General features: G+C 35.2%; 1 protein-coding gene across 1 annotated transcript in view; it reads right to left on the bottom strand.

The window, feature by feature from the left end:
• The window catches only part of ttc7a (tetratricopeptide repeat domain 7A), a 169,700-nt gene that overhangs the window by 21,413 nt on the left and 122,585 nt on the right, over nt 1-25,702 (bottom strand). The window lies entirely within an intron of this gene.

Below are 25,702 nucleotides of genomic sequence, written 5' to 3'. Positions count from 1 at the left end.
ACTTGTGATTGTCTTATTGTGCTATATCAGTGGTGTCAAACTCATTTTAGTTCAGGGGCCACATATAGCCTAATATGATATAAACTGGGCCGGACCAGTAAAATAATACAAATAATAGGATAAGACAGTGGTTTCCAACCATTTTTGGCTCATGACCCCATTTGAACATCATAAATTTCTGGCGACCTCAGACATTCAAAACGGAGACATTTTATTGATAAAATTAATTTGTTTTTGATCATGTAATAGTTTGCTATACTATGTTGCAAATAAATGTCAATTTTAGACGACATTTAATCTATTTAACCTCCTGAGACCCAGGAAATGTCAGCAAAGCAAATTAATACTGAACAAACAATAACTCAAACTATGTATTATGAAAGAGCTGCAGCATCTGAAACCGACCACAATGAACATGTGAAAGTCACATGATCGGGTCAGTCAAGATATGCCCTCTCAGATATTACATCCTGCATTTTATTCGAACTTGATTTTCATTAGAAAAAGTGTGTGGTGTTTTAAAGATAATGAAGTATATATTGAATCATTAAAAAAAATAAAAAATATTAGTAATTTTATTCAGTTACAAAAAATGTCACGTGACCCCATTTGAATTCCAGGAGACCCCACATTGGGTCACATCCCCAAGGTTGAAAAACACTGGGACAAGAACTTATAAATAATGTCAACTCCAAAGTTTTCTCTGTTTTTGAGTGAAAAAGTTAAATTCTGAAATGAAAATGTTTACATCTACAAACTGTACTTGAGCATAACATGAACAAATACGAACCTGAAAATTCTTACGAAAAATAAGTGCAATGCTAACAATATTACGCCTTAATTTATCATTTATACATGTGAATCACAACTTACAGAATACTGTTAAAATTCCACATTTCAGACATTTTTGTAAAAGGCCAGTCTGTAAATGTAACCATTTTTGTGTAATTTTACTTTTTTTTTTTTTTTTACACTAAAACAAAGAGGAATATTTGCAGTTTTTGATATTTATAGGTTATTATGATAGTACTTTACTGGTCTGATTCACTTTAGATTGAACTGACCTAAAATGATTTTAACTCCATTGATTGATAATGTCTTCAGTGTAATTTTTGCATTTTACAAATTCTTCCCACGGGCTGGATTGGACTCTTTGGAGGGCTGGTTTTGGCCCTTGGGCCGCATGTTTGACACCTGTGTGCTACATGGACAAAAATATTGGGACACATCACACATCACAGCTTGAAGAACTGCTTTGAGACATTATTATGATAAAAATATTCATGTCAGTGGTTAATAATTATCATGAGAAATGTCAAATCAATATTTCTTTTAAGTGTAAATGCCAATTTTTCTTCCTGAGTAAACCGGACGAACATGTACGGCTAAAAACAATTATTCATGGACAAATACAGATACTTGGAGGTGGAATATTTAAAATAATTTAGAAGCATTTTTTTTTCTAGTAATTTATTTGTCCATTTAACAGAACACAATATATACATACTGTACATACAGTTTGGATTTCTATATTAACATGGGCAAAAAGGCACAGGCTGAAGCAACAGCTTATTTATGCCTACTCTATTTACAAAAAGGAAAGTTATGGAAATAAAACGAGATAACAAGATGGTGCAGTTTTGAACAATAATACAAATAAAACAAATAATTTGATCAAAGCCGAATCTTAGACTTATACTGATAATTGGCTTTCTTGATCCTAATATTTTATATTTATTGAATACCTCAGTCTTAAACATACTTTTAAATGTAGTGACTGATGTGAATGATTTTACTTCTTTATCGAGGTTATTCCATAATTTACTATAATTGGTCCAGCTCCGTATATATCCGTAGCCTCATATATTGATGGGTTGACTGTGGGGAGTATGCTATTGGAGGGGCTGAGGGTACCATTTTGAAGGCTTAAAAATGAATGAATGAATGAATTTATTTTAGTGGGTACATCAATCATTGCAACCAGTAAAATAATCACAATAAACATAAAAAACAAAAAAGGAATAGGCTAGAATCAAAAGCTCATTTTTTTGCCTATCCTTTTCACCTGATACGCTGCTTATATTAAATTAAATGCGTGCAGCATCAAGCATTCACACCATAAACAGTATAAAAAAATCAACAATAACAATATCTACCATCTCAATTCAATATTTACTGAATAATTTTAAACTTATTTATTGATTTTTTTTTAACTTAACTTAAATTCATCAACAGGTCCATTCCATAATTTCACACCCAAAACCCCAGTCCATCTAGACTTCACATTTGTCCTCACATTAGTTCATTCACAAATACGAAGATCTCTGAAATTATAATTACTCTCTCTTAATTCCAAGAAATCACAAATAGTATTTGGGATAATACTATTTGTATCCCTCATCTTCTATGTTCCCATTTAGAAGTAATTTTTTACACCACTTTTTAAAATATATTTATGTTTGTACTTTACTTTATGTCTTGCTCCAGACCAAATTAATGCTAATGATGGAAACAAAAAAAGTTTATTGCAGCATTTGTCATTACGGTTTTGAGGTCCAACCTGGTTTAGCAATGAAACACCTTAATTCAATGTTCATAAGGCACTACATATAATTTACTGTTCACTTATACTTCCTTATGTGTCATATTGTGTGGGAGTGTGGGGCTCGACATATAAAACAACTAAATATTGTAGTCCTCCTACAAAAACGAGCCATACGTATTATTAATAAGGCCGGTTACTATGAACATACTAATGAATTGTTTACGAAATCCCATATTATGAAATTTAATGATTTGGTTTACTATAAAATAATGCAAATAATGTATAAAGCCAAATTAAAGTTACTCCCCGTCTGTGTACAAAGGTTCTTCTCAACACAAGTCTAAATATGATTTGCGAGATGTTTGTAAATTTGTTGTACAAAAAGCTAAAAAAAGAGACAAAAAGAAGATGGATATCTATTGTTGGAGTTAAACTATGGAATGAGGCCAGCATGGATTTAAGAATGTGTAGCCCATTTTTTTTATTTAAAAAAAAAAATGGTACGTAAGGCAATTTTTGAAGGATACAATTGTTAAGCTCTAATAAGTAATAGGTAAATAATTTATTTTTGATTCTACATTAAATTACCATTAATTTGGTGGTTAAGTTTTCTATTTCTCTGGTTTATTTTCCCCTTTTTATGTTTCGCTTGTTTGTTGGGTACGTTGGGTAGCTGAATTTGTTATGTAGGACAGGCATAAATATAAGCACTTTGCTTCTGCCTGTGCTTTTTCAGTCATGAACCAGTTGGTAATGTTTGTAATGTTTGAAGTGTTGTTGTTGACACTGGTTGTATTATGTGACTGAATAAAGAATTTCATCATCATCATTATCATCATCAATGTGTCCACCTCACTTTCATGTGTATAGTATCTGTCCTCATATTAAACTCACTCTAGTGCTGAAGCCCAAAGGTGATGGAGTATTTGCAGTTAAAGGAGCCCCATATAGTATTTCTACTTTAAAAGATTATTCACAAAGACCTAAAAATATTATTAGAGTGCTTACAAGAAGTCGGTGTATGGTATTGCAGAGATATGAACTGTATTTATTCACAGTAGTGAGTCACTCTGCCCATCTCCCATAGCGACGAAAACTAACACCAAGACTGAAGTGAGGATGAGAGCCCTCAAGAAACAACTCCATGACTCAAAGAAAGCCATGGAGAAAGAATGGAGTTTGATGCTGAAATGGCAGTGTTTTTTCCACATGGGTGAGTCTGATATGAGGTTTTTTTTTGTTTTTTTTTTGTAATTTGTGTTGTCCAGCATCATAACGGCAGAATGGTGGTCTGGCTGTCTTATTGCGCTGAACACATTTGCTTTGCCAAGGGGAACTTCATAAAGTATATGTATCTCCCCTTAATATTCCACTGTCTTTATTTTGGGTCTTGGGAAGAGAGAAGGAGAGGGGGGGGGGGTAAGACCCTCACAAGGAAATATCAACAATAGTAACAATAACAACCATGATGATAACTATGATAACATTATGAGGTTTATGAAGGTGTACAGTTACTTTCATCGGGGTTTGTCTGTTTGTTAGCAAGATAACTCAAAAAGTTACAAACAGATTTTCATGAAAGTTTCAGGAAATGTTGATACTGGCACTAGAAACGAATGACTAAATTTTGGTGGTGATTTTGGAGGGGGGGCAGGCACTGATCTGCCTTGGCAGAGGTCTGCGCTCTCTGAGTGCTTTTTCCAGTCATGGGATGTTATTATCTTTGCTAAGTTGCTGTTTGTTGGTCCATGGTTCAGACTAAACTGACAGTTCTGTCCTTGTTTGTTCAGTTCCAAACAGATCTTTAGTTCAGCTACTGACAACACAAACCGTAAAGAAAACAGAGGTGGTTTGTGGCTTTACTGTGGCTGTTTTCAGTCTAAAAATAGATATGACTAGATATCTTTCTTTATTTCAATCATGTAAATGCCAATTTAAAAACAGAAATGCAAATAAATGATAATCAAGAGAAGGAGAACAAAACAAGAGAGTAACTTGAAACTGCAATGTCTTAAGCCTCAAAATTTACAGGGTGGGGAAGCAAAATTTACAATGAACATTTAGTTGTTTTTTCTCAGCAGGCACTACGTCAATTGTGTTGAAACCAAACATATAATGATGTCATAATCATACCTAACACTATTATCCATACCTTTTCAGAAACTTTTGCCCATATGAGTAATCAGGAAAGCAAACGTCAAAGAGTGTGTGATTTGCTGAATGCACTCGTCACACCAAAGGAGATTTCAAAAATAGTTGGAGTGTCCATAAAGACTGTTTAGAATGGAAAGAAGAGAATGACTATGAGCAAAACTATTACGAGAAAGTCTGGAAGATACTATTAAAGAAGAATGGGAGAAGTTGTCACCCGAATATTTGAGGAACACTTGCGCAAGTTTCAGGAAGCGTGTGAAGGCAGTTATTGAGAAGGAAGGAGGACACATAGAATAAAAACATTTTCTATTATGTCAATTTTCTTGTGGCAAATAAATTCTCATGACTTTCAATAAACTAATTGGTCATACACTGTCTTTCAATCCTTGCCTCAAAATATTGTAAATTTTGCTTCCCCACCCTGTACATGAGCAAAAAGGAGTAGGAAGAGGTATAAATATAAATATATTTAATCCTACCCCTTCAAACTTTTCCATACTTATTGAAAACAACACTGTTCCAAATTTATCAGCAATTTTGAGCAATTTAGTCACTCATCCATATTACAACACATTCACCATTACCCTGCAAAATTTATATCCAAATAACAAACAAACACCTTGTGGAGTTTATTTATCAATGTACACTACCAGTCAAAAGTTTGGACTTTCTTTATTTTCTTATTATTTACATTATAGATTCTCACTGAGGGCACGAAAACTATGAATGAACACATATGGAATTATGCAGTTAAAACAACTGTGACATAACTCAAAGCTTGTTTTATATTTTAGATTCTTCAAAATAGCCGCATTTTGCTTTTATTGAGGCTTTTCACATTCTTGGCATTCTCTCACTGAGCTTCATGAGGAAGTCACCTGAAATGTTTTCTAAAAGTCTTGAAGGAGTTCCCAGTGATGCTGAGAACTTGTTGGCCATCTGCGGTCCATCTCATGCCATTTAAATGAGAAGGTGAGTCCAAACTTTTGACTGGTACTGTACCTCTGGAAAATCATTTCTTTACGCCTCTTTTTAAACACAATCATACTGGAAACAGAGCTAAGCTAGCAGCTATCATGTAAACTATCAGCTGATGCAGCAGGTGAACATTATAAGACATAATATTATTCAGTACTTGATGGCACCATAATTCAGATTTGTGTAAACAATTTATTCAGTATGTGATACAGTCTGTGGAGATGTGGGATTAATTTGTTTGTGGTTTTATTAGCTGTGAGAGCATTTTGGTACAATACTTCAACCTGGTGTTGATAGTTTGTAATATTAATAATGACATAAAGCCCCATTGTTTGGAAAAATTCACTTTAATTACATTTGTAAAGGGTTACTGCATTTGTTTTCTGTCTTTTGGAGTTCTTCCTTTGAATATTTATGCATGCTTTTAATGTATATTATTTTAAAAACGAGGAAAAAATACCTAAAATCAACAACTTTTAAAAGTTAATGTCATTTAATGAGTTCATACAGTCGCGGATTGTTTTCTTCAATTTCTTGTTCATTTTAATGCCTGGTACAACTAATGGTACATTTGTTTGGACAAATATAATGATAACAACAAAAATAGCTTGTAAGAGTTTAATTTCAGAGCTGATATCTATTGTTTTCTTGATAATAACCAAAATCACTTCAGTTCTTACATCAATATCTATGGCACTATCTATGTACTGACAAAAACAGTGCTTTTAGGCATTCCATGTTTTCTTTTCTGTCTGTTTTAGTCACATGACACACACAGGAGTTAGTAGTGGATTGCATAACCATTGTTTTTGATCACTTTTGATGGTCTAATAATTTTTTCCGCGACTTTACTAGAGGATAAAATTTTCAATTGTTTTTAGAGAGAAGGTCAATACAAGTCAATGAGAGTCATGGCTTTTGATGCCAGCCCTAGTGGCCATCAGTGGTATTACAACTCAAAGATATTTCCACCTAATTACCCCACCACCCGAAGGGGAGGCAAGGAGTATTGTTTTTGGTTTAGTTAGTTAGTTTGTTTCTTTGATTGACTTTTGATAGTCTCATAATTTTTTCCGCGACTGTACGTGACGTGTTTCAATGACTGACAGCTGTACCGATAGAAACAACCTGACTCCCTCAGTGGACAGAGATGCTAAAAGATACTCGTTTAACAAACAAGTCCTGCCTTTCACAGTAAATCAGGGGTGTCAAACTCATTTTAGTTCAGGGGCCACATACAGCCTAATACGATATAAAGTGGGCCAGACCAGTAAAATAATATAAATAATAGGATAATAACTTTTGAGTGAAAACAGTATAATTCCGTAATAAAAAATGTTTACATCTACGAATTGTACTCAAACATAGCATGAACAAACATGAACAACTTGTAAATTCTTAAGAAAAATAAGCGCAATGTTAACAATATTATGCCTTAGTGTATTATTTATACATGTACATTACAACTTAGAGATCAGAGTGGATCTAAAAATACACAGAACAGTTAATAACAGGGAGAATATTATTAAAATTCCATGTACTTCTCTTAAGACATTTCAGATATTCACATTTTTTGTAAAAGGCTAGTCTGTAAATGTAAATATTCTTGTGTAATGTAACTGTTTTACACTAAAACAAAGAGAAAAATTTGCAGTTTTCAAAATTTATTAGTTATTATGATAGTATTTTACTGGTCTGATCATTTTTCAAGTGAAATGAACTAAAATGATTTTAACATCCCTGACTGTTAATATCTTCAATATCATTTTTGCATTTCACAAATTCATCCCAGGGGCCAGACTGAACCCTTTGGCGGGCCGGATTTGGCCCCAGGGCCGCATGTTTGACACCTGTGAAACAAATTCTCACCTCTCTGCTAATTAGAGACGGCGTATAAATATATAGCTGCGCGAATATCTTGTTAATGGTAGAAGAGAAGAAGGAGGGATGGAAGGAGTGTGAAGTGAATGAAAGAAGTGCATGGAGTGAAAGGAAAAAGGAAGACAAAAAGGGAAGGAAGGGAGTGTGAGCGAGCGAGAATGAGCTAAACTGGGAACAATGAAGAGAGAGAGAGGGGGGAAAAAAAGGAGGCGTCAAAGAAAAAGGAAAAAATAAGTGAGCCCAAATGAGCCACACATAGCAACAGAGGCACCAGCCAACTCCCAATCGTCTCCTCTCTCTCCTTCTTGTCTTCCTTTCTCCTTCTCTCTCTCTCTCTCTCTCACTCCAGTTATCAGAGGTCTTGCTCAATAGAATATATTTCCCTGGTTGCTAGGCAATCCCATAAAGCGGCGAGAACGAGCAAAGTGTTATAAATAATGTATTTGCATTATCTAATCAGCTGACAACCACCCCCATCCACACAGAGAGGAGAGGAAAAAGAGACAGAGGATGGGTGGGGAGGAGGAGGAGGAAGAGGAGGAAGAGGATGAGGATGGGGAGTGGAAAGGGGAGGGGGGGGCATTTGATAATTAGGACGCGATTAATTCAATGAGCGCAAGTCCTCGTCCTTGAGAGTATGCATGCATATGTGAAGCTGTGTATGAATATGCTTCTGATAGGGAAAAGTGTGTGTTTGTGTGTGTGTGTGTATGTGTGTGTGTGTGCATGCATATGTGGGTGTGTGTGGCTGACTCAGAGCAGGAGGGATGAGATGTGGAGGATGTTGGGAGTGGGTCAGATTCATTTCATGCCATCGCCGGAAGCTAGGCTGGGCCGTGTTTCAGGATCAGCTACCCATCAGAATACGCACACATACTCCACATGCCACGCATACACGCACGTCAGCCAAACACTTACCATAATGAGGTTAACGGCAGAGACGGCCCAATGTGTAAAAAGCTGACACGGCTAATACTGTGATAGATGAACAGAACACGCGCAAAGACTTCGCCCGTGGACTGTAATAAGCGCTGAATGAAATTAGAATTCTACAAACACATGCAGTATTCTGGAGCTCGCACTGGTACGTGGGTTCCCTTCGCTACCACACCCTCATCCATCCAAAAATACTCAGAAACCAGCAGCTGACCAGAGCTGTGAGTCACTGTCTCTGCCTCACACACACATGTTCATCACACACACTCTCCAAAATCTAAAGCGAATACAGTATGTTGAGGTGGGGCGTGCGGTGAATAAGGAAACATGGCAGCCGGTGTGCATTACGTACCACATGGGAGGGCCTGGTGAGCTACTGTTTGGCTTCTACTTATGGGTTTCCCTTACTCACATTTCCCTTTTCCCATCTGCCGAGGCTTGGGTGAGGAGAGTTACGAGTCTGAAATATATAGTTCTGCCCTTTAAGAGAAAAAGCATTTGTCGATAGATAACAAACTGGAAGAAAACTCCAAGGCACTCTCTTTAACCCTCTGGTATCCCGTCCAGCAAGGCCCTTACTAAGTACCAAGTGTGCCTTTTTGGCACACTTGTGGAATAATGTCAAAAAATTTTCATACAGTTTGTTTTTAATTCTTTTACATTTTTTTTTTCTATTTCATCAACTTGAGCCGTAAATAAAAATACCAAATACTCAATAATTGTCACATTTTTTAACCCTTTAAATGACGTGTTTGTATTGTAAACAAACCATTTTTTTGGATCCAAAAAACACAAAAAAATAATTTTTTTCAATATACTACATAAAAAGTGGATTACATATTACTTGATTTTTGCAGCCTGGCAAATGTCAATGATTAACAGCAATATTGGTTAATTTGCATGATTATTTTTGGCGCTAGGTCAAATGTTCAAAAATACTAGCATCTGTCACCAAGTGTGCGGAAAATGCACACCTATAAATCAAACTATTAATATTATATACTGATTCATTTTTATGCTCTAATTTGATTTTATTTTTGTAAATCAAGGTCAGCCCTAATCATACATATAAATGGAAGAAATAGTGCGTTTTAGGCACACTTGGGAGACAGATGTTAGTCTTGTAATTTTCTTTTTACAAATTTTAGTTGGTGGCCAGAATTTTAAAGATCATGTAAAAATGAACAACTTTTGAATTGTAACCTTATTTAAATTGTGAAAAATAACATGAAGTTTTTTAACACAAAGTGCAAAGTGTGCCTAAAAGGCGCACCTGGATACCGGAGGGTTAAACATGAAAATGCCTTTATTACCTATATATAAAAGATGTTCATAAAGGCTCAGAGGAAATTATTACATGTTTTTCAAACAGAATGGAAAAAAATGATTTTTTCAGCAAAAGATTCTACTAACTGAACAGAAAAAGAATCATCACCAACTACTGTCATTTATCAAACTACATGGGTTTTATTGGTGTATTAATGTTGCAGAAGATGACAGTGTTTCTATGTTCACTACAGAGTCTCTGAACGTCTAAATGGGACAAATCTGCCACTGAAAAGCTGACAAACTGCATTTTATCTGAATTATTTTCATGTATCGATAGGATTAGTGGTTCCAAAGTGATGTATTTTATATCCGTTGATGCTTTTGGTCACCGGTCTTTGAGGGTTAATGTAGAATGTGGAGCTCAGTGTTTATGGCCCTTTTTATTTAGTCTAGAAGACAAGCTTTAAAGACTTCTGGCAGGACTACATTTTCCATAATAAAATAATCTCAATGAAGACTCAGACAGCTATTAAAGAACGCAGCGTGCATAACAAACCTGAGCTTTATTTACACATTATGTTTTCCTACGACATACTACCTCACCTTTTAACCCATAAAGACCCAAACATCCATCAGGGACCAAAATCATCTACTGATATAAACTGTTTAATATCTGTTGATCCACAGATCGAATAGAATAGAATAGAATAGAATAGAATAGAATAGAATAGAATAGAACAGAATAGACTTTATTTGCCATTTGCACAGATACATAGCAGTATAGGCACATTGGAATTCTTGTTTCCCTGAGTCAGAAAAGGAGCTTGAAGAAAAAGTAAAGATATGACAAAACAGACAGATATAAAATATAAACACCGCTAAAACACACCAAAAAAAAAAAAAGTTATTGCACATACAGCTCAAATACACATTTGTAGAATTGAATATTATATATATATTAAAAATAAATGAATAAAAAAATAAATAATAATAATAATAATAATAATAATAATAAGACTTCTGAGAGGTAACAACATCCTATCAAAACATGTAAATAACTGGTGTAAAATGCAATTTGTCATCTTTTCATGGTCATCCGATATGACCCATTTGGATGTTCAGATGCTCTGTAGTAAACATGGAAACACTGTCATCTTCTACAACATTGATTCACCAGTAAACTCATGGAGTTGGATCAATGACAGTGGATGTAAATGCTTAGTTTATGTTCAGTTAATGATAGATTTGCTGACAAAATCATTCTTCCTTCAGTTTTGTCTGTTTTTGATATAATAATCCTCAACTTTAGTCAGAGTTTTATTGAACATCTGCATGATCAGTAAATTAAATCTAGGAAAATACATGATTTTCACTGAAAAAATGCAAAATGCAGAGGATAATATTATAATAAATGGTGATAAACCACTTTAAAAAAGGTGACACATAGAGAAAAATCTATTTGGAAAGTACCACAAAAGTAGCATGGGGTTTTTATGGGTTAAAAGCAAACCTGACATGGGTCTCCATAAAAACATGAAGTTGCATCACACAACACACACACAAGATCAGTTTGATGTCTTATGGAGGTGCAGAATTGTGTCATTTTTGGCTAATATCAAAATATTGCAGTAATATCGGTACAAACAACATGCCATGTCAAGTAAAAACAACAAAAAGCCTTCAGACCACAGGCTAAACCCTGCAAAAAACAGAGAGAAAACTATGAGAAAAGATGTTATGGTTTATTTGTAACCAAGGTTATTATCATTTATGAAAACTAACGAAATGACGAAAAGTAGAATTGTAAAAACATTTTCGTTAACTGAAATAAATAAAAACTATATTGAAAAGAGAAAAAAAATGATAACTAACTGAAACTGTATTGTGTGCTTACAAAACTAACTAAAACGTATAAAAAATTATGGATAAAATTCCCTTCGTTTTTGTCTTTGTCAATGTCGGATTGATACAAAAGTGATTTCCTTCAAGCAATTTTAGCTGCTGGCACTATATGATATTTAACGATCCGTCACTTCTTGTCACTTGTCGTTTAGTCGTCTTCTCACTCCCACTCTACTTGGAAACATGGAGACTAAAGTTGGGAGAAAGCAGCAGAGTCCTGTCTGGGATTTATTTGAATTCGAAGGTGAAGAACAGAAAAGATATAACGAAACTAAAACTAAACTAAAACTAAGCATTTAGAAAATAACGAAAACTAATAAAAACTAGCAAACCTGCTCTAAAAACTAATTAAAACTAACTGAACTAGAGAAAAAAAAAGTCAAAACTAAATAAAACTAAACTATAATGAAAAATCCAAAACTATTATGACCTTGTTTGTAACTCGCCAACATATTATAAGAGGTGAGAAAAACTGAGATTGTGTTTGTAGATAATGAATCTGCCTCAAAAGATCATCATATTCTAATTATTTGCAATGGAGTATGTCACTTACATTCCTACTTTTACTTAAGTAAAGCATCTGACCGCTTCTTCCACCGCTGTTAAACCGTGATTTATGAGGTGTAACTATTTCTCCAGTGGTTTATTTATCTATCCAGGACTTCTGTGCAATGTCTCTGCTGGTTATCCTGCAAACTGATGGTGTCAGCACGACTCGTAGCTGTTACACCATGTTAACTCTCAAACAACAACCTGTCAGGTCTATATTTCATCGCAACATTCATCATTATTTCTTACAAAAGCTGGCAGACACTTTAGGCCCCAATTCCATAAAAGCCTCGAAAATCCTGGAGGGACTGAACATAGATAAATATATTATAGTCGCACAAATGTTACACTTTAATTCCTGAAAAAGTTACTTTTTGGGGAGTTTTGTGGTAAAGATGCACACAATATAATTAAAAATGTACTGGAAAAACTAGGAGAAATGTTAAAATGACCCCCCAAAAAATTTTATAAAACCTGTACTTAAAAAAAAAAAAAAAAATCTCATAACATCACTGATACTAGTTAATGTAATTTTCCACATTTGAAACTAAAAGAAATTCATTACGAAGCCGAACAAGGAGAACATCTTCTTTTATCTGTAACCTTAGTAACTAATAACAAGGCGGGAAAGATCTAAGGCACATTCAAGGAAAGTACAGTATGTACTTTTGCTAAATAATAGCTCAAGTGTAAGAATATCCACCAAGAATATAATCAGAATCCCCCCTAAGGCTGAGCAGAATAAATGGGCCACCGGCATACAAAGTGTCCACAGCAGATACAGTACAAAAATAAATGCATGAAGCCAGAGTCACAGAGTAGCGGCAATAGGATGTATTCTGGCAGGCTGATGCAAGCCAGAAATATGGGCAGTGTTCCAAATAAAATGTCCCACACAGTGTCCCACTTATAGGCTCTGTCACATTATAGAACACATACAACACTGCTCTGTAAGTGAAGCTAATGCAGCCACTAATAATCTGCCCAAAAGATCATCCTGCCATGTCTTTAATCGCAGACACGGCTCAAACTTTAATATTTTTTCTTCACATTATTTAGTATAGAGAGACGTGGGCCATAACCTTGGAAGAAATATCAATGCAAAGTGTTATGACTGTGTTTAAAATGTGTTTAAAATGACACATATGCTGTTCATCTGCCGGAGAAGTGGAGATATTTGCAGTTTGTCATGAAGATAGTTAAAGTATCTTCTAAAGCAGGGGTGTCAAACTCATTTAAGTTCAGGGGCCACATTCAGCCCATTTGATCTCAAATGGGCCGGACCAGTAAAATAATAATAATAATAATAATAATAATAATAATAATAATAATAATAACTAGAAGCACTCGGAGAGCGCAGACCTCCGCCAAGGCTGATCAGTGGCCCCCCCCGTGGGCCCCCCCACCCCCGATCACCACCAAAATTTAATCATTTCTTCCTTATCCCATTTCCAACAAACCCTGAAAATTTCATCCAAATCTGTCCATAACTTTTTGAGTTATGTTGCACACTAACGGACAGACAAACAAACAAACAAACAAACAAACAAACAGACAGACAAACAAACCCTGGCAAAAACATAACCTCCTTGGCGGAGGTAATAAGAATAAGAATAAGAATAAGAATAAGAATAAGAATAAGAATAAGAATAAGAATAAGAATAAGAATAAGAATTTATTTGTAAAGCGCTTTCAATCAAAGTACTGTACAGATATAAAATCAATCACAATAGAACATAAAAACTAAAAACATTAACACAGTAAAAACAAATCAAGACATAACACAGAGTAAACAAGTGGGTCTTGAGCTTTGCTTTAAAAACATCCACAGAGCATGCCTGCCTTATGTCCAGAGGAAGACTGTTCCAAAGTGTTGGCGCACAGAAAGAAAAGGCTCGCTCACCAACAAAATACCAATAATAACAGTGAAAAAAGTAAAAATATGTTATGATCAGGTTTAGGGCTGTGTATTGGCAAGAATCTGGCGATACCATACAAATCACAATACTATGATCATGATACGATATATCACGGTATATCACGATACTGTTAAAAAGGTAATTTTTTGTTTGTTTCTTTTTTAAAATGATTTCCTTGAAGAATTGAATTACACCAGAAATATGCACAAATACTGAACACATTTTTATTTGCTCCTAACAGGATCTAATGCTATATCACAAAATGTTCCTGTGTTCAAACTTAAATTATGTTTTACAGACGTTACAGTTTAAGATCCTGTTTAAATGTTCATAATCTATTAGTTCAGAACTAACATCAGAACAGTATTTTAGTTCAGTCCCAACAAAGGAACTACCATCTGCCTCTAAGACAGTAAAACGTGCTTTTAGGATGCTTCAATAACCATTATTTAAATAAACAGTGTTAAATAATTATAAATAAGATACAAAAAATAAAGAAAACCAACAAATAAAAATGAACCCGTCATAACTGCATTTGAATAAATACCTAAAAATATCGATACAGTACTTTTTAATATCGATACAGTACTGTGGAATGAAATATTGCAATGTATTGCAGAAACGATATTTTCTTACTCCCCTAATCAGGTTTGCATCTACAAAGTTTCCTTAAAAACCTGAATAACATGAACAACTTGAATTGTCTTAAGAAAAACAAGTGCAATTTTAACAATGTTATGCCTCTGTTTATCACTTTATCATTTACACATGTGCATTACAATCACACAAAACATGTAGAATATTGGTAAAATTGCATTTACTTTTCTTAACATATTTCTTTTTGTTCATATTTGTTCAGGTTATTCACATTTTTTGTAAAATTATAGTTTGGTAATGTAAACATTTTCATGTAATTTTACTTTTTCACACCAAAAAAACAAAGAGAGAATTTGGGGTTGTCTTTATTTATAGGTTATTACCTCCGCCAAGGAGGTTATGTTTTTGCCAGAGTTGGTTGGTTTGTCTGTCTGTCTGAGTGCAAGATAACTCAAAAAGTTATGGATGGATTTGGATGAAATTTTCAGGAAATGTTGATACTGGAACAAGGAACAAATGATAACATTTTGGTGGTGATCGGAGGGGGGGGGGGGTGTCACTGTTCTGCCCTGGCGGAGGTCTGCGCTCTCCAAGTGCTTTTCTAGTTATGATAATATTTTACTGGTCTGACCCACCTGAAATCTAATTGGACTGTATGTGGAACCTGAATTAAAATGATTTTGACACATTTGATTGTTAATATCTTCAGTGTAATTTTTGCATTTCACAAATTCATCCCACAGGCCGGATTGGACCCTTTGGCTGGCCGGATTTGGCCCCCGGGCCACATGTTTGACACCTGTGTTCTAAAGTATTATTTGGACTGGATTAGTTTGACATGGGTACGTGGGGTAACACCACTTTACCACAGGACGTCGGTAATATTAATGGCCAATTTGCATGTGATAAGAAATGTCAGTAAAACTACCACAAGTGGGAGGGGTAAATCCATTCATGCACTGCCGTCCCCTTCGGTCATCATGTGCGTATGAGGTTGCTTTCCAATCAGGCTTGAGTGTTCAAAATAGAGCCCGCCTCAGTCCGCATATTTCTGTCTGAACCTGACCCGTGCCCAATACAGTTGCGTCCGGAACCCAAACCCGAACCTAACAAGCACTTCAATGTTTGTATCCGAACCCCATTATAGTATAGTTATTCTTTGTTATTGTTAACGTGTTCTTTTATTGGAAGCTCTAGGGATGAGTCTGGATTCAGATTGGTCTCAAAGTTGACAAAATTTATTCAGATCACAAATAAGGTGGACACTCAGCGCTGAGGACTCAAAGACAATCAGCCCCGAACCTTAGGTGAAATGTACATTTATTGACCCCATGGGTGGACTCGCCCGTACAAATGGGTTAGTCTTTAACTTAGCGTTATCTAAAAAGATCAAACAGATGCGGGGCCTTAACTCTAAGTAAACTTATGCCAACAATAAGTTTACCCTTATCACCTATATTTGACAGCATTATGTGTGTGAATGTGTTTGTTCAGACGTGTATCTAGAAGAACAGAACCTACTTAACTCTTGTGCAGACAGATGTTTAACCGAGTGGTAACATACTTAAACCACACCAGAGTACTACATTAATCCTGGTCACAAAGAACTCACTATTAACATTATTGAAGTAAAACAGATTAAACAAAAGAATCCTATGTTAAAACAATAACTACTTAATACCAAAACAATTCATCCTAAAACTTCAATATCTAAAGTAAAATATATTTCAGTTATTCTCTGAGTTCAACTGGACTGATTTGTTCTTAAAAACCTCTCATGTCTCATCCAAGAGACTTCATCAGTTCTTCATCAGAAGTCTCTTAGATGAGACACAAAACGATTTCAAGAACAATACCAGTCCAGTTGAGCTTCAAGAACAATAAGGATTAACTATATTTGACTTTATTAGATGATTTTAACTCCTTCAGAACCCTGACTAGTGTCTGATGTAAGAAGGAAGTTAAAGTAAATTAGCATAAAAGGGAACTGACTCTTTAAATGATGTCAGAATTAACAACCAAACATCATCACTATTACTACAAATATTGTACATTCATGATCCATGATTAGAACTACAACCTTTATGACCTGGGTGCTTCTGTGAAACTGGTACCTAAAAACAGGACATGGAGGTTAAAAATTCAAACCAGATGAAGCAAGTTTGGAAACACTTTACTGAAATAATAGAGAAACTGTTTTTCAGATAAAACTCATTTTTATACTTTTTTTATATCATTTTTTAATACAAAAATCTGCATGTAACACAGTAAAATGGACATGAAAATTAACCGCTACTTATTTTCTCATATAATAATCTTTTTATTCTCTCACAGGTACATTTTGGGAATCAAACAAATTTTTCACAAAACTGACTGCTGTTGCAAAATCAGTTGCGATTTATATGCCTTTAAATGGGCAGGTTCTGCATGTAACGCAAGTGGACACGATGGGTTACACACGAAACCTGGAGTGAGACTGAGATTCATGAAAATAATCACGACAATAAATAAACAAATCATCTCATTTGTGATTTAATGGAAGAACCGACATTACGCAATTCTGTTTTTTGGTACATTGGTAAATATGGTAAATAATATAAATTGGTAAAAATTTGGTAGATATTGGTAAAGTTTTGCGCAGATGTCCAATGGAAAAGCGACTAGTGTTATGTTTTGGCCTTGGTCGCCATGTTTTTCTTTTTGTTGGTTAATTAGGGTCTACTAGAACGTGAGAGTAAGCAAACATATGCCTTACCCAAATACTGAGACTAGACTCAGAGGTCCACATGTGCGCCAAATCCATGGAGGAAGGCAAACACAAACACAATCACGCCTAAACACACATGCACACAGAACACACTCACAGACACGCACAGACCACAGAACACATCTGCCCTGTAAGAGACCCAGAGTAGGAAAATGCCAGCTGGCTTTGCCTCAACTTTTCACCCCCCGGGATTGGTTCTCCCACAGGCCATATATGGAAGAGACGCGTACCTCTGTCAACCCCAGAGGGATTATGCACACACAGACACACACTAAAGTGCACAGCAGGAGCAAATGCATTAGCCTTATGTGGTCACAAGGTGGCCAGGACTTGAGTCGAATGGATATTGACCGGCACGTCCATGGTCACTATGGCGACCGCAGGCATGATGTGCGTGAGCGAGTACGTGTCGGGTAATGCAGTTCTTGGATTTGAAGGATATCCCACTCTGGTCCTTTCACCATGACAACACAGGAGGTTCAAAGGTCAGAGCAGCTCCGGTTAATCCAGTGGATCATCTGAAAGACGGGCTTGGTACAGTGACTGAGCGAGAAAGTGGGTGGAAGTGGGCGAGGGAGAATCTTTACAGTGTGGAAGTGAGGGCGAGTGGATCTTCTCGGATGAAAGAAATGTGGGGGAGTGATCAGGAGAGAAGAGGCGAGTCTTTGAGCAGTGGCTGTCAATTGTTATAAACCAAAGTTTCATCATCTGCACTGCAAAAAAAGGAAGATCTGACTTCGCTAAACTGGCTTGAATGTGGAATATTTACCTTAAAAGATCATTTTTTAGATTTATTTACTTATTGAGACTTAACCCATAAAGACCCAAACAGACACTGGTGACCAAAACCACCTACTGATCTAAACTGTTTAATACCTGTTGATCCATTAATCCTGTCAATCCATGTAAATAACTGGTGTAAAATACTGTTTGTTATCTTTTCACGGTTGTCAAATATGACCCATTTGGACGTTCAGAGGCTCCATAGTTACCGTGGAAACACTGTCATCTTCTACAACATTGAATCACCAGTAAAACTCATGGAGTTGGATCAGTGAAAGTGGATGGAAACACTTGTTTTATGTTCAGTAAATGATATATTTGCTGAAAAAGTCAGTTTTTCTTCAGTTTTCTCTGTTTCTGATATAATAACCCTCAACTTTAATCTGAGCTGTTATAAACATCTACATCAGCAGGGGTGTCAAACTCATTTTAGTTCAGGGGCCACATTCAGCTAAATTTGTTCTGCAGTGGGCCGAACCAGTAAAATTATAATATAATAATATATAAATAATGTCAACTCCAAACTTTTCTCTATGTTTTAGAGTGAAAAAAGTAAAATTATATTAGGAAAATGTTTGCATCTACAAACTATCCTTTCAAACAATGTGAATAATATGAACAAACTGAAAAAAAAAAAAGTGTTATTTTAAAAATATTATGCTTCAGTTTATCATTTACACATGCACATTATAACTTACAGATCACAGTGGATCTACAAATACACAAAACATTTAGTAATAGGTGGAATATTATTAAAATTGCACTTACTTATCTTAAGACATTTCAGATTGTTCATATTATTTCAGGATATTCAGATATTTTTTGCAATGTTATACTTTATTTTAGTGTAAATACATGAAAACATTTACATTTACAAAGAGAAAAAATTAGAGTTGTGAGTATTTACAGGTTATTATGACCCACTTGAGATTGAATTGGTCTGAATGTGGAACCTGACCAAAAATGACTGTTAACATCTTAGTGTAATTTTTGCATTTCACAAATTCATCCCAAGGGCCGGAATGGACCCTTTGGCGGGCCGGATTTGGCCCCCAGGTTGCATGTTTGACACCTGTGATCTACATGATCAGTAAATCAAATACAACAAAATATATGATTTACACTGAGAAAATGCAAACTAAGAAGGATAATATTATCATAAATGGTGATAAATCCCTTAAGAAAGGTTAAGTAAAGAGAAAAATTCATTTGGGAACTGCCACAAAAGTAAAAATGTATATTTATGGGTTAATCTTATTCAGATTATTTGACTTTTTCCAAGAATTTCCATCTTTAACTACCCCACTTAAATATTACAACTAATTTTAAGCAATATTTATAACAAAACAAGCTCCATTGTTGGGGGATGAGTATGGTGGACACATTAACTGTTTGCCCTCAAGACATTTTTACTTGTTTTGTGCAGTTTTGCCAATAAATATCTATTGAGTCTTTACATAGGAAGACATGAAACAAGTATATTCAGCTAAAAACAAGGATTTTAGCATTCTATAATCCTGAGATAATATTTTCTTATTTTAAGACAACTTGATAAGTGCAATTTTCTTACTGCACTGGATGATAATTTTGCTTGAAATAAGACATCTTAACCCAATAATGAGTTTAATTTTCTTATTCTTGTACAAGCCTTTTTTGCAGTGTGAAATTTCTACTTTTCTTACAATAAATCAACCTGTTAGAGGTAGATTGAGATGTAATGTGTTCATTAAGAGTACAATGGCCCCGATGATAAGGATACTTCTACGACAAAGATGGTCTTTGCTGCTGTGAGAGCCTCATTCTTCTGTTTAATTACAAAACAAAAGCACAAACCATCTAATACTGCACCTTCTTTTCCTAGACACACACTAATGCACATGTAAAAGGTGAGAATATGCAGCTGATATACCATTAAAACCTTAAGGCACGAGTTCAGTTGCATCGGTCACTGCACATACCTGATTCAGCTTAACGAGGTATTGATTAAATATTGATTAAGTATGCCAAGAAACATTAGAGCTGCAACGAACAGCCACATATATTCCACACCATATAGGGAATGAATGCAACTCAATGCTATGCACTCGAAACACATATATATAGAGTTGTATGGACAGATTTTAGTATTTATCTATAAATATGAGGATATTTTACTAGTTACTCACAACTTTAAAAACCCTCTTGAGGATTAAGTTATGGTATTAAGCTCTGACGGTAAAGGTAATGTATGTAAAATAAAAAAGAAACATGCTTAGACTTAAAATAATCCTTCTGCGTATCACCTCTGACTTACAATGACATTACTGGCCGTTTCAGCTAAAGGGTTGGTTATCATTGGGCACAAACTCAAATGCCTCTGGACGCAATTGGATAGACCTACTGACACATGGGACGTTGAGCCAGCTGGTAAATTAAACTCCCTAAATCCTGTCTTAAATTAAGGCTTTAAGTGCAGTTGATGTTGTTTTCATGGAAAATGCTAAAGCTGTAGCAGACCAGCAATGTTGTCACAGTTGAATCAGATTTGCCTTTTTCTATATGAAGATTTTCTCCTCATGTGTCACATAGCTTTCTTCTGTATTTGCTCTGCTAATTTTCTGCTCTTCACCTAGTGTTTGCAGGTCTGTCTGAGAGACAAAACCCAGGGCAAAGCACATGAGGAGTTACAAAAACCTCTGGGTCTGTGTAACACACAGGTCGGCCATAGTAGACATTTACTGTATTTACCTAGAATATACCTTGTCGGCTAAAATTTGCTTAGAGGTCTTATTTATGTCTTTGTGCATGGGGAATACTTTCAGAAACAAAGTTGTTGCATCTGTTTATAGCAGTATCGATGACTGCTGATGATGTAACTGGTCTCAAAGGGTTGTCCCATTTCACTGGAGAATGTTTCAACTCCTACCACATGCAGCTCCGTTTCAAAGGGTAGTGCCAAGTGCAAGGGGTAGGGGTAAGGGGGAGGGCTAAGGGGTGAATTAGGATTGGGCCTATGAGCGCCCTATAAAGGGGTAAAAATCATCTATCAGCTAAAATTTGCTTAGAGGTCTTATTTACGTCTTTGTGCATAAGAAATCAATATAAGTGAATCCCCAAAGGAACCGTGTGTTGATAAATGCAAGTTCTGCAAATTTACAGGATTTCAGTTCTGTTGCAACATGTTGATGGTCATATGAACTATGTTTTCAGGTCAAAAATGTCCAATTTCATCACAATTAATGCTATATTTTCATGTCACAAATGGCCAAGTTATATTTGAACTGAATTTACCTGAAAAACAAATATTCTATTCTTTTAGATTCCCCAGTTTTTCTTACAAGATTATATTCTACATATCACGTTTTATTTTTACAGGTTGCAATATGGAGTATGGTGCTGATCCATCCTGCTTATGTTACGCCAATACATACGTTAAGAATGTCACACGTCACTTTTTAAATCAACAGTTTTCTAATAATAAGCATTTTTATAAAGAAATAACAATTCTATATTGTTATTTACTCTTTAGTATGATGATAAACTATACAATAAATAATTCTGATCCTAGTTTTTGCACAGGGATCATTAGTGGAAACGGTGACATGGCTGCCGAGCATCAGTATGATGGGATCTGTAACAACCATGTCACATCCGTCCACTGCCACATTTAGTGTTTTTGTGTCAGCTGTTATTGTTTTAGATCCACAATACTAACATTTATGAATAAGAGGAGAATTAGCAATAGTAAGTATATAAGTTTATAACTACTAAAGAACTGGTACTGACCAGATCATCATGGGTAATGTCACGTCCGTCCACCAGCAAAAGTTTTCACATACACGTGCTATTCAAAATCCAATATTTCTGAAAATATAGCTTCCACTGTCAAATAATATCAGTAGTCTGTGCACAAATATATTAGCATTATTTCAACACAGTTCTATGCATTTCTTACAACTTTTTTTTTTTTTGTTGACAAAAATGGCCACTCATTTGACCCCCGAAGTAAATTTTAGCCATTGTACGAAGCTGTGGGCGTATTTATTTGTGCTTTAGATCAGAGCTACCCACATTTCTTAGGCATGCAAGCTACTTTTAAAACAACCATGTCAGTAAGATCCACCTACACTAAAAAAATGCTAAATAATATATAGCATTTATACAGCGCTTTACACTGGATCCATTATTCATTTACACCAGTCACATACTGGTGGTGGTAGTAAACTACAGCTGTATCCACAGCTACCCTGGGGCAAACTGACGGGAACGTGGCTGCCATTCGGTGCCGATGCCTTTCCGACAACTACCAAACATTCATTCGCAGTGTAGTACAAAGTACTGGAAAGTCACACTGGAGTAGAAGTACAGGTACCCAATCAAAAAATTATTTTGGTAGAATTTAAAGTAGTGATATCCGATCTGGATTGTTTTGCTTCTGATCCAATCATATTTTTTGGGGGATGAGTTTAGCCACTACTGATCCAATACCAATCTGATACTGACTTTTTACATTGAAATTTTGATTTAAATTTGGAGTCATTATTTAGAGCACAGGTGTCACACATGCGGCCCGGGGGCTAAAACCGTCCCGCCAAAGGTTCCATTCTGGCCCACAGGATGACAGTGCAAAAATGAACCTGAACAGTCAAGGTTGTCCAAATCATTTTGGTTCAGGTTCCACATACAGACTGATGTGATCTCCAGTAAAAATAACAACACAGTAACCCATAAATAATGACAACCACAAATTTTCTTTGTGAAAAACAATGTGGAAAAAATTTAAGTGAAAAAAATAAGATTACACTGTGAAAATATTTACATTTTCAAAACTATTCTTTCACAATAAAATGCAAATAAATGTATAAATAAAAACAAAGATGAACAACCCAAAATGTGCAATTTGAACAATATTCTGCCTGTTATTAAATGTTTTGTGCATTTATAGATCCACTGGGATCTGGAGTTGTGTTAATAATAAGAGATGTGACATTGCAGAAATTGTTAAAATTTTAGTTCCAAACTCCAAAATTTTAACAATATTCTGCCTGTTACCAAATGTTTCTGAAACATTGTGTGTAATGTACATGTATAAATAATAAGTCGAGGCATAATATTATTAAAATTGCACTTATTTTTCAAATAAAATTTGTGTTTTTTCAGCTTATTCACATCTTTTTGTAAAATGTAAATATTTTCATAATTTAATTGGTTTTTTTTGTACAAAAACAAAAAGAAAATTTGGATTTGTCATTATTTATAGGTTATTAAGTCATTATTTTACTGGTCTGACCCACTTGAGATGAAATTGGGCTAAATATGGCCCCTGAACCAAAATGAGTTTGACACCCCTGATTTAAAGGTTATTATGCTATTGTTTTACTTGAGGTCACAGTTGGGTTGAATGTGGAACCTGAACTAAAACAAGTATGACACCTTTGACTCTTAATAACTTTAGTATAATATTTGCACTTTCCAAATTCATACTGTGGGACAAATTAGAAACTTATGATTGCCACTGTTGTAGCGCGTCTATGGACAGGTCTGTCCAGGTATTAAATGGTGGTGGTTTCTAATATAGATACAATTCAGTCCATTTGTGGTAAGTTTCTTACTCTAACGACTTAAAATGAATGTGGTCATTTAGGGTTTCATAGTCCTGTTAGTACCAGCCTCAAGCAGCCTTCCACATCATCATCAGTCATGGTGGAATGCCATTTGGACTTGATAATCTGACCGATTTTAGTTCCCTCATCTTTCTCTTTCTAAGCTTTTCAGAAGGAAGTCAGTGTTGTAGTTTTTATGAACTGCTCCAAAGTGCCTCTACACATTTCCCTTCTTTGGAAAAGCATTAATAAATTAAAAAATCAGACAAACGCATTTTGAATATGACAATGAAAAAAAAAAAAGAAAAAGTCCTCCTCCCACCCCACATGGAGGTGGTGAATGTTTGGTTTCTTACTTGGTCCAATTCTCCCACTTAAGCTCCCACGCATTAGTAGATATAAAGGTTAACAAGTTGACTGAGCTCGCTGGAGTTTTTGCAGTAGCTCACGCCTTTGACCTCTGACCCCTGTTTTAGAAGAGATCTCAGATTGGACATCAATCAAGTGCCATAGGAAGGATAGAAAACAGGATCTGCCTGCAATGCCTTTGTGATCTACTGGTGAACAGATGTGTTGGACACCCCTGCTTTAGAACATATCTGCCATGAAACAAACAAAAACGAACTCTGTATTTGTCTAATTCACAGATTGTTTCTTACTCTCTAGCGGTTCTCACTCATTTGCTCAAAGGAAATGAAGGACAAAGTCTTAACTGTTTGTTTAAAAGCACCAAACGATGAAATCTTGTATGTTTTGTGTGGTTTGTGGTTGGTTTTAGGGGCATTAAGCGTCCTCGAAAAAGATAGAGAAACATGACCGCGTAGGTTTGCGTAATCTGTGCCGTTAGTCTAAGTTTACAGTCATGTGGCCTCTAATGTGAAACCTACTACACAAACTTTAAACTTAACTCCGGGGTAACTTAATCTAATTCAGTCGACTTCATAAGACATTTAAAGCATGCGTGTGTGTGTCTATGTGAAGATTAGTGTGTGTTTTGTGTTGTTGCTTCAGTCCGTCTGTTGTTATTCTGGAATTCTGCTGTAAAATATAACAAACGAATTTAGCGAATTCAAGTAAATCATTTAAAATGTTTGTGCAGTTCGGTACAAAGATGAAAGCCATACGTCAACGTTAACTTAACAGACCGAAGTAAAGCACTTAAAATGTGTTTGAGTTTCCAGGCGTGTTGTTCATGTGTCTGTAGTAACAAATCATAATGTCAGATTGAGTCTAATTTAATTAGACAGCATCTAAAGCAGGGGTGTCAAACTCATTTTGGTTCAGGGGCCACATTTAGCTAAATTTGATCTGAAGTGGGCCGAACCAGTGAAATAATAACATAATAATATACAGACAATGTCACCTCCAAACTTTTCTCCATGTTTTAGAATGAAAAAAGTAAAATTACATTGTAGAAATGTTTACATCTACAAACTATACTTTAAAACAATGTGAATAACAGAAACAAACTGAAATTTCTTTATAAAAAATAAGTGCAATTTTAACAGTGTTATGCTTCAGTTTATCATTTACACATGTACATTATAACTTACAGATCAAAGTGGATCTACAAATACACAAAACATTTAATAACAAACAGAATGTTGGTAAAATTGCACTTCTTAATACATTTCAGGTTCATATTTGTTTAGGTTATTATTTTTTATGAGAAATTATAGTTAGTTTTAGTATAAATACAGTAAAATGACATAAAAATGTTTACATTTACAAAGAGAAAATTTTCGAGTTGTCATTATTTATAGGTTATTACAATCATATTTTACTGGTCTGACCCACTTGAGATTGAATTCGTCTGAATGTGGAACCTGAACTAAAATGA

Source organism: Sphaeramia orbicularis, chromosome 15 (assembly GCF_902148855.1).
Source record: "Sphaeramia orbicularis chromosome 15, fSphaOr1.1, whole genome shotgun sequence".
Taxonomy (NCBI): domain Eukaryota; kingdom Metazoa; phylum Chordata; class Actinopteri; order Kurtiformes; family Apogonidae; genus Sphaeramia; species Sphaeramia orbicularis.
This window is presented reverse-complemented; position numbering and strand designations above follow the sequence as displayed.